This window comes from Tupaia chinensis, unplaced genomic scaffold (assembly GCF_000334495.1).
Source record: "Tupaia chinensis unplaced genomic scaffold, TupChi_1.0 Scaffold000146_1, whole genome shotgun sequence".
NCBI lineage: Eukaryota > Metazoa > Chordata > Mammalia > Scandentia > Tupaiidae > Tupaia > Tupaia belangeri.
This window is the reverse complement of record NW_006159616.1, coordinates 14,119,854-14,128,102: the sequence shown is the minus strand read 5'-3', so window position 1 is coordinate 14,128,102 and position 8,249 is coordinate 14,119,854. Positions and strand designations below refer to the sequence as shown.

Below are 8,249 nucleotides of genomic sequence, written 5' to 3'. Positions count from 1 at the left end.
AAGCCCCAATTTGCCAGGCTTGGTTTCCTGGATTTTGAAAAAAAATTTTTTTTCAATTATTTGATGAGAGTGAGAAACAGAGAAGGAGAGAGAGCGAGAAGCACCCCCAACAGAGTCTCACGCTTCGTGATTCTTCCTCAGTCTCTCATTGTCTGCGTATCAGCACCTCTGATTTCTTTAATCCTCTCGATGGACGCAAGAGGCCCGTGGTCCCTCAGCTTCCATGTAACACACCCAAGATCTAAATAATCTAAGAACCGCTGACTCTTATTTCATTCTAATTCCACATTCCTGGGGAAATCACTGATTGGCTCACCGTGGGCCAGGCGGCCATGCCTGGTCCAGTCTCCCTGGGTAGGATCAAGGACGTGTTGGGGAAGCGGATCTGACCAGGGACTGCCTAGAGACAGTGCTCCGGGAGGAGGGGCTGGGCATGCAGCTGGGCATGTCTTCCTCCCTCTGTCTGGACAGAGTTCCCGAAGGAGTCCTCCCCTGGTCTCTGCCCCTGTATGGGGTCCCCGCTGTTACTGCCAGAGGACACAGACACACAAACATTGGGCTGCAACCCCACATGCCGGGAGCCCCGGCAAACGAACACTGGCTCCTCCGTTAGCTCGCTCTGCTCTGCAGGGACTCCTGCCCTCAGAGAGGTCTCTTCTAGTTCCGATTCCCGCATCTCTCCCCTCCCAAGCTGCCTTGTATTTCTTTGTAGCTCTTACTGCTTCGTGACACTGTTTCTTATTCTCATTCCTCACAGTTTCTCTTCCCTGGGGTAGGAGCCTGATGTGGGGAAGGGAGAAGGGAGGTGGGCCTTTGGCTTGGACGATACTCACCCCAGAGCCCAGCTGGGAAGGTACAGCCCGGGCACAGTGTACACTCGCTGAATGAATCAGTGTTGCAAAGCCTGGGTCACCCCCAGTGTATGGCGGGCATGAGGTTGAATGTAGCCTCCTGACCCAAACTCCGCTGCTCCCCCACCCACTTCACAATTCTCTCTTCCTGGGACTAGGAAGACCATGACAGGGTTTTTGTTTGTTTATTTTTGGTGGGGTTTTTTTAGTTTTTTGCTAGAGGGTACATGAACTTGCCGGAGAGAGACAGAGTCAGAGAGAGAAGGAAAGTGAGAAAGCACCCTCCAGGGGGATGGCAATGTCACAATCTCTTCTCCATTCTCCTCTCAGGATTTTGGGCACACACACACACGTACCCCACACATTTTTCAAGATGTTGGGTCCAGGATTTCAACTATTGAGCTGGCATGTGGGATCCAGTGCCTTAACCACCACACCACCTGCTAACCCCGACAGGATTTTTTTTTAAGCAACTGTTGTTTCTTTCTTTTTTAAAGTTTGTTTCTTTGATCAGGTCCACTCCCAGCCTTCCCAGCCCGTTGGGATCATGGGTACATGTGCCCAGCCCACGTGGGTGAGCCAGGGAAGGGGACCTGCAGTGCTGTGTATGGGTCCAGCAGAGACTTTGGCTGCTTCACCCAGCGGGCCCCCAGCTGCTGTTTCTAAAATTTGTATCAGGACTAGGACTATCGTTCCTCTAACCCTTGCCCAACTCTGGGCCAGGAAGTACATTACTGCCCTCCTGTACCAGATGGGGAAACCAAGAACGATGTGACTCCTCCAAGGGCACGAGCTGGTAGGGGGGAGCTGGAATTTGAACCTAAGTAGCCTGGGTTTTCAGAGTGCATGTTTTACAAAAAGGGTAACTCAGGGGCCAACAGGTGGCATGATGGTTAAAGCACTGGATCCCCATGGCCAACCATGGTTCAAGCCCTGGGCCCAGTGGCTTGATAATCATGCCAGACACATGTGCATGCATGCCCAAAATCCTGAGAGGAGAATGGAGAAGGGATTGTGGTATGGCCATCACCCCAGAGGTGATTCCTCACTTTCTCTCTCTCTGTCTCTCTCAGGCAAGCACATGCTCCCTATGGCCAAAACCTAAAAGCCAGCCAAAAAATCAAAAAAAAAAAAAAAAAAAGAAAAAGAAAAAGGATAACTCAATTTTTTTCTGGAACCCCCATTCAGCTGGACCCAGAAACAAACCTTCATCAGTTCATGCTTGGCCATCACCTGGGACACCTCTGGGCTGTCTGGGTTTTTCTGAATCCTCCCGTTCAACTCTGGCCTAGAATCAAGCATCTGGGCACCATCCACTCTAGCCCCAAGCCCCCCAATCTCTCCACCTCCTCGTCGTTCCCCAGCCGACTCATCACAGCCTGGGGAGGGAGGCTGTAAGGCCAGGACCCCTGGCTCCTTTGCTCAGCACTCTCACCTGGCCACACTCTGCTGAGTTCTTGGCAGTCAGACTTTCCAGGAGCCTAATACAACCTTGGCCTCGTCTCTCACGGGCCACTCTGCTCTTTCTTTGCCATCACTATCATGTGGCCCAGGGCAGCAGCTTTCTAGTGGAGCTGACAGGGACCTGCAGCAAGAAATGCCTCCGACATCCTGACCTAACACACCGTGCACGTGCACACACACCTATCCATGCGGCTCCAGCCTCAGAGTCAGACCACCTTCACCGCATGAGATGCAGTCTGATATTTTTTATTCTGGTGGTGGTGGTGTTTTAAACTTGACCTGCTGGGGGACTAGCAGATGGCGTAATGGCTATGTTGCTGGACTCCCATGTAGTCGACCGTGGTTTGAGTCCTGGACCCGGTGGCTTAAACTCATGCCAGGTGCGTGTGTGTGCATGCCCAAGATCCCAAGAGGAGAATGGAGGAGAAGGGATTGCGGCGTGGCCATCCCCCCCACTCCAGGGAGGGGATTTACCACTTTCTGTATCTCTGTCTCTGTCTTTCTGGAGAGTGCACGCACTCTATAGCAAAAACCTCTCCGAGAAAAAACTAAAAACAAACTTGACCTGCTGAATGGATCCTTAGCACATCAATAATGTGTCGCAACCTGTCATTGCCGCTGGTGAGAAATACTGTCCTATAGAGCCAGGCAACGGTGCAGTATAAAACACGATGCCTTGCGAGGCTGACCCACACGGGAGGTTCTGGGCTCACATCTGGAGCGCTGTCTGAGTGCACCGGGCATGGCAGGTTCCCACGATTCCATGCCCAGGATCTGGGACTGACAGCAGCTGAGGGCAGGTTTAGCATCAAGACTCCATCAAGGGTGTTATCTCTCTCTCTTTCTTGCTCATGGAAAAAATAAAGAAACTTTAAAAAACACTGTTCTGGCCAACTCCATGGCCTAATGATTAAAGGAGCTAGGTCTCACGTGACTGACAGCCATTGAGTCCCTGCTCGGATGGTTTGAAAACCTAGCCAGACACATGTGCATGCACGCCCCAAATCCTGATAGGATTAAGAAATGGAGAGCGGATTGCGGTGTGACCATGCATGACCATACCCCATTGAGGGGTACTTGTTCTCCCTCTCCCTCTCCTTCTCCTTCTCCCTCTCTCTTCCTGGGCACCCTGGAGTGTGCACTTTCAAATAGAGCCTTGGCTGATTGAGCAGCTTTCACCTAACCAGCACTAGCAGCCGCTGGTGGTTAAATATATAATCAACATACACCGTTCTAGAACAGAAAAACGCAATCCCACAAAAGCCAGAGGTGCTATTCTAGAATGATAAGTAGAATGACTACTCACATATCCACACTACCGAGGGTCTGCTCTACGCCAACACCATTATAACCAGGTTGGATGTAGTAACTCACTTAATTCTAACAGTGGTCCTATAAATCAAGTGCTTTTATTAGCATGCCCATGCTACAGACGAGGAAACAGGCACAGAGTGGTTAAATCACCTGCCTGAGGTCACACAGCTCCACAGTGCCAGCGCCAGTGCCATCGCCAGGCGGCTGGGCTGTAGCCTTTAGGTGGGAAGGTGCTTTTAACCACGAAGACTTACTTTTCTTGGCCCAAACAAACAAAGACTTAAGCTGGGTAGTTTCTGCCCTGCCCAGAAGGAAAGGACCCACAGCAAAGTGGGCTTCCTGCCAGGATGGGGCATGGAGGAGGTGTATGGAGCTCCTCGTGGAGGGGCTGAGGAAGTGGGCTTCTCACACTCACACCCCTCGGTGCCCGAGCGCTCAGTGTGGCTGCCCTGAGATAACCCAGCTTGTGGGCATGCGTGGGTGTTGGTGGTAAAGCCACTTGAGGCTGAACGGAGCAGAGACGCTTGCTGCATCTGTGAGCCGCTTGTAGAGGCGGGCTGGCTTTGGAGGGGGAAGTTCTGCAGGAGAGGGACGGGGAAATGGGCCTCGAGGCCTGTGCAAGCTCCACTAGCCTGTTCCCCACTGGCCAGCCCCACCCTGTAATGACTAAGGCTGCTTTTCCCATCCATACAATGGGGCCAAAGTATTCCTCGATCAGGACTAATTTCCAGAGAAAGGAGTTGAGAGCCCAGAGTCACATGACTCTGGGCACCATTTTTCTTCAAGGATTGCTGTCAATTCTCGACTGTAATAGTTCATTTTATTTACAATTCAAAGGGAAGTTGAGGTAGCTTCCTCCAAAACGAGCATGATGACAGTTAAAAATAAAGTGCAAGAGATCAGAAACCATAGAGAGGAAAGCAGAAGGCAAATCTATCAGGAACTTGAGAATGATGATGACTATACTTGAACGTTCCACTTAGCTTGTGCTTCCTGGCACCCCCAGCAAAAGAGGGACACACGGTCACAGAAGGAAGCAGATCAGGTTTTCAGGAAAGTGAATCTTCTTCTTAGGACCAAGGTGACGTAAAGGGAGCGCGGATCTGCAAGCAGTTAGACACTGTGGCCCTGGAAATGATCTGACCTTTCCTAGCCTCAGTTTTTTTTTTTCTTTTAAAGAATAATTTATTTAATTATATTTATTGTTATTATTATTCGTTTTTAATTTTTTTATAGGGCACATGCACTTACCAGATAGAGAGAGAGGGGGAAAAGTGAGAAAGCAAGTCTCCAGGTCCAGGACTTGAACCATGATTGGCCATGTGGGAGTCCAGCACCTTAACCACCATGCCACCTGCTGGCCCTCCTAAGTTTTCTTATCCATAAGTTAGAGATAATAAGATTAACTTTGGGGCTGGCAAGTAACATGGTGGTTAAGGGAGTTGGACTCCCACATGGTTGACCACAGTTCAAGTCCCGAACCTGGCGACTTGCTTTCTCTCTCTCCTTCTCTCCCTCTCTCTCTCTCTTTCTCTTGCTCTGTCCCTCTTTGGTCAAATTAAAAAATAAAGTTAAATAAAAATAATTATTTTTTAAAAAGATTAACTTTATTGGAGCCAGTCCTTGGTATGGTGGTTAAGGTGGCTGGATCTCATATGGCTGACTGCTTGATGTGAGTTCTGACCCAGCAGTTTGAAAAACAAGCCAGTGTGTGTGTGTGTGTGTGTGTGTGTGTGTGTGTGTGTGCGCGCGCACGCGCGCACATGCCCCAAATCCCTGGGGGACAATGGAGGAGAAAGGATTGTTGCAACATGGCCATCTCCCAAGGATTTCTCTCTCTCTTTCTCTCTCTCTCTCTCTCTTTCTCTCCCCAGGGAGCATGTACACCCTATAGCAAATACACACACACACACACACACACACACACAGAGGCATACTTTTTTGGGGGGGAGAAGGGCTGGGCTATCGAAGAGATCAAAGAGAACAATCCGTGAAGCGCATCTTAGCTCTTGCCATGCCTCCATTCCCCTGGCAGCGTCTGCACAGTAAAAAGTGTGATTTCAATTGTTGCTGCAAATACTACATATTCAACAGAGTTCTTTTGAAACACACAAAAGTATTTCTAGTGTGATTCTTACAATAAACTAAAAACCAAGAAGCAGCGTTTAAACTGCAACCTAGCGAAAGCAGGACTAGAGAGTGTCAGCTGGCCCATCCAGAAGCATGTTAGGATGCATGCCTGAGAACAGACCCGGCATTCCCCCCTAAAGTTACCCAGAGTCCCTCCTGGCTCCCCTCCAGGTATCTAGAGTCCAGAGCCTTCACCCCAGATCTTAGCACAGTAGAACCACTAGCAAGCTGCTCAGTCTTGCCCAGACCCTCTCCTTTTCCCTGGTAAAAAGTGGAGCAGCCTCTGCTCCTCCCCTTGGGGCAGCCTGGCAGGACTGACCCTGGGAGGCGGGAGTATCTCTTCCTTCGGTGGAGAGTCCTACTCAAGCCTCAGACCCTTCATCTCTCCAGGTGAACAATCACAGCTTCTTTACCTTCCAGGTGGACTGAAGAGGGTGGTGTAAGCCATTGTCTGACCAAGCAATTGACTGATGACCTTCCACCCTGCCCTAGAAAGATTCAAAGCCTGGGGTTCGGCTAGTGACCCGCCCCTATGCTCTTACCCCATCAAAGCCTGGAGGCCACTGCTTTCCACACAGAACGGCCTCCCTAGGCCTCAGTTCACTCCCTGGAGCAGGCCCGGGTCCTTGCAGCGGTGCACCGGGCTCTCTTTGAGTGCCTACGAGCTCCAAGTTTCTGTCCGTTCCTCTGCCTCCTTTCAGCCTTTCTCCTGCCACTGTGAAAATTCTTTGGTGTGTGGATGTGAAGGTTTTATGAGCTCTCAGGTCCTTTGGTTGTTTTCCGTTGTATAAAAAGACTTGTTTTCTAGATGGGTCAAGTGAACCTTCCAGAGGCACCTGGGTGATGCCCCTCCAGCCTCGGGCGAGGTTGTGGGTGCTGGGGGGAGCGGGTGGCGAGGCTGTAGAGCGCAGGCGAGGCGCAGAAGGACCTGTTGTTTTTCCTGTTGCGAGTAAAAAGGAAACAAAGTGGGAAGTGGAGTGTGCGGGCTGTCAGCAGGCGGGCCCCCCACCGCCCCGCCTCCCTCAACCGAGGCTCACTCGCGCCCAGCGCCGTCGCTCAGAGAGGCCGCCGGGCCGAGCCGCCCAGCCCTGCCACTGCGCCGGGACCGGTAAGCGCTCGCCTCTGATGGCGTATGGGGAGGTAGGCTGGGTACCGAGGCTATGGGCCCAGGTGGCTGCGGCTGAGCTCGGGAAAGAGGGGCAGGCTTGCAGGCGTTTTCCCGGAGCGAAGAGGCAGTGCGCCCAAGCCCTGGACGCCTCCCCAGGTTGAGAGAGCCGGGCAATGGGAGCCTAGGAGCCTGGAGCTGGGGCTGCGCTCGCGTTCAAGCCTGTCCCCCATGCGACCTCCGGGAGGGGCGCGCACGGTCCCCCTGCGCCCGTACTGTGCACCCTGTGAAGCTGGACTAGGGGCTGCCCGGCCAGGCGCGGCCGCCGAGTCCCAGCTGCACTCCCAGCGGCGGCGCGGCCTCCTAGGCATCAGCCGAGGCTCTGCGAGACCCGGAGCGCTCAGCCGCGTGCTCTGCTCTGGGCGCCCGCAAATCGTACACCGGCGCTCCCTGTTCTGTAGGTGGGATCTGGACCGCGCTCTAGCGCGGTGCGGCCCAGTACGCCCGCTGAGGCTTAGGGAAAGGGCTGCGCACAGCTGCCCCGCGTCCGGGTCCAGAGAGCCCTTCCCAGCCCGGGGGAGCGAAGACCTGGGCAGGAGAGGGTAGGGAGTTGAAGCTTCCGGGCGCTTCCTCGCGGCCCCCATCCCTCTCCGGGCCGCCCGGCTGCAGGCTGAGTTTACTGCAGCCGCGTGAGCGAGATCAGCCCCCGGATCTGCGGCTGAGCCCGGGTTACAGCGGCAAAACTTCCCCCAAGCTTTGCATTTCCGGACTTTTTTTTTTTTTAATACTCTTACCCGTAATTTTGACTGAATGAGACTTTTTTTGAAAAAAAAAATATGAGTTTCCTGTTTTTATTTAGGCCTTCTCCTGTGAGATCGAGGAGAGGGAAAGACGGACAACCTAGGCACTAGGTTGGGGAGTACTGTGGGGACAGCCTCGCCTTGCCCTGGCGGGGACATGGACGTCTAGAGACCCAGAATAGGACCAATGGGAGTGTCCGATAAGCGTGCTCAGGGGAGAGGGAGGGAGGTGGGAATGGGATTTCCGGGCTACAGGGTAAGGGGCGTCCAGGGACCGCCCACCTACTGGGTCCTCGAGGCACCCTTGGGGTGTGCCAGTTTGCAGATTGAGCGCTTGGCTGATCCAGCAGCTTTCACCTGGTCCAGGTGCCCCTGGAAGGAGGGTCCTCGGGATCTTGAACCTCAGCAGACTATCAAGTGGGATGTTTGCACCCCAGGCTCCTGAGAAGCTCCACTGGGCCATACCCTCTGAGACTTCGGGCACAGTTCTCCTGCAAGCTATGGGACGCGCGCGTGTGTGTGTGTGTGTGTGTGTGTGTGTGTGTGTGTGTGTGTGTGGCGTCTCTCCGAGGGGGGGTCACACTG

The 8,249-nt window shown here is 53.1% G+C and overlaps 1 protein-coding gene across 2 annotated transcripts in view; it reads left to right on the top strand.

Moving 5' to 3' along the window:
* Positions 1–6,748: 6,748 nt before the first annotated feature.
* Positions 6,749–8,249, top strand: part of PIK3CD (phosphatidylinositol-4,5-bisphosphate 3-kinase catalytic subunit delta) — a 65,098-nt gene continuing 63,597 nt past the window's right edge. The window contains exon 1 of one of the 2 annotated variants that reach the window (XM_006145368.3): positions 6,749–6,867. The gene's annotated coding sequence lies outside the window, so the exon portion shown is untranslated. The other variant, XM_027770644.1, reaches the window with a different exon arrangement.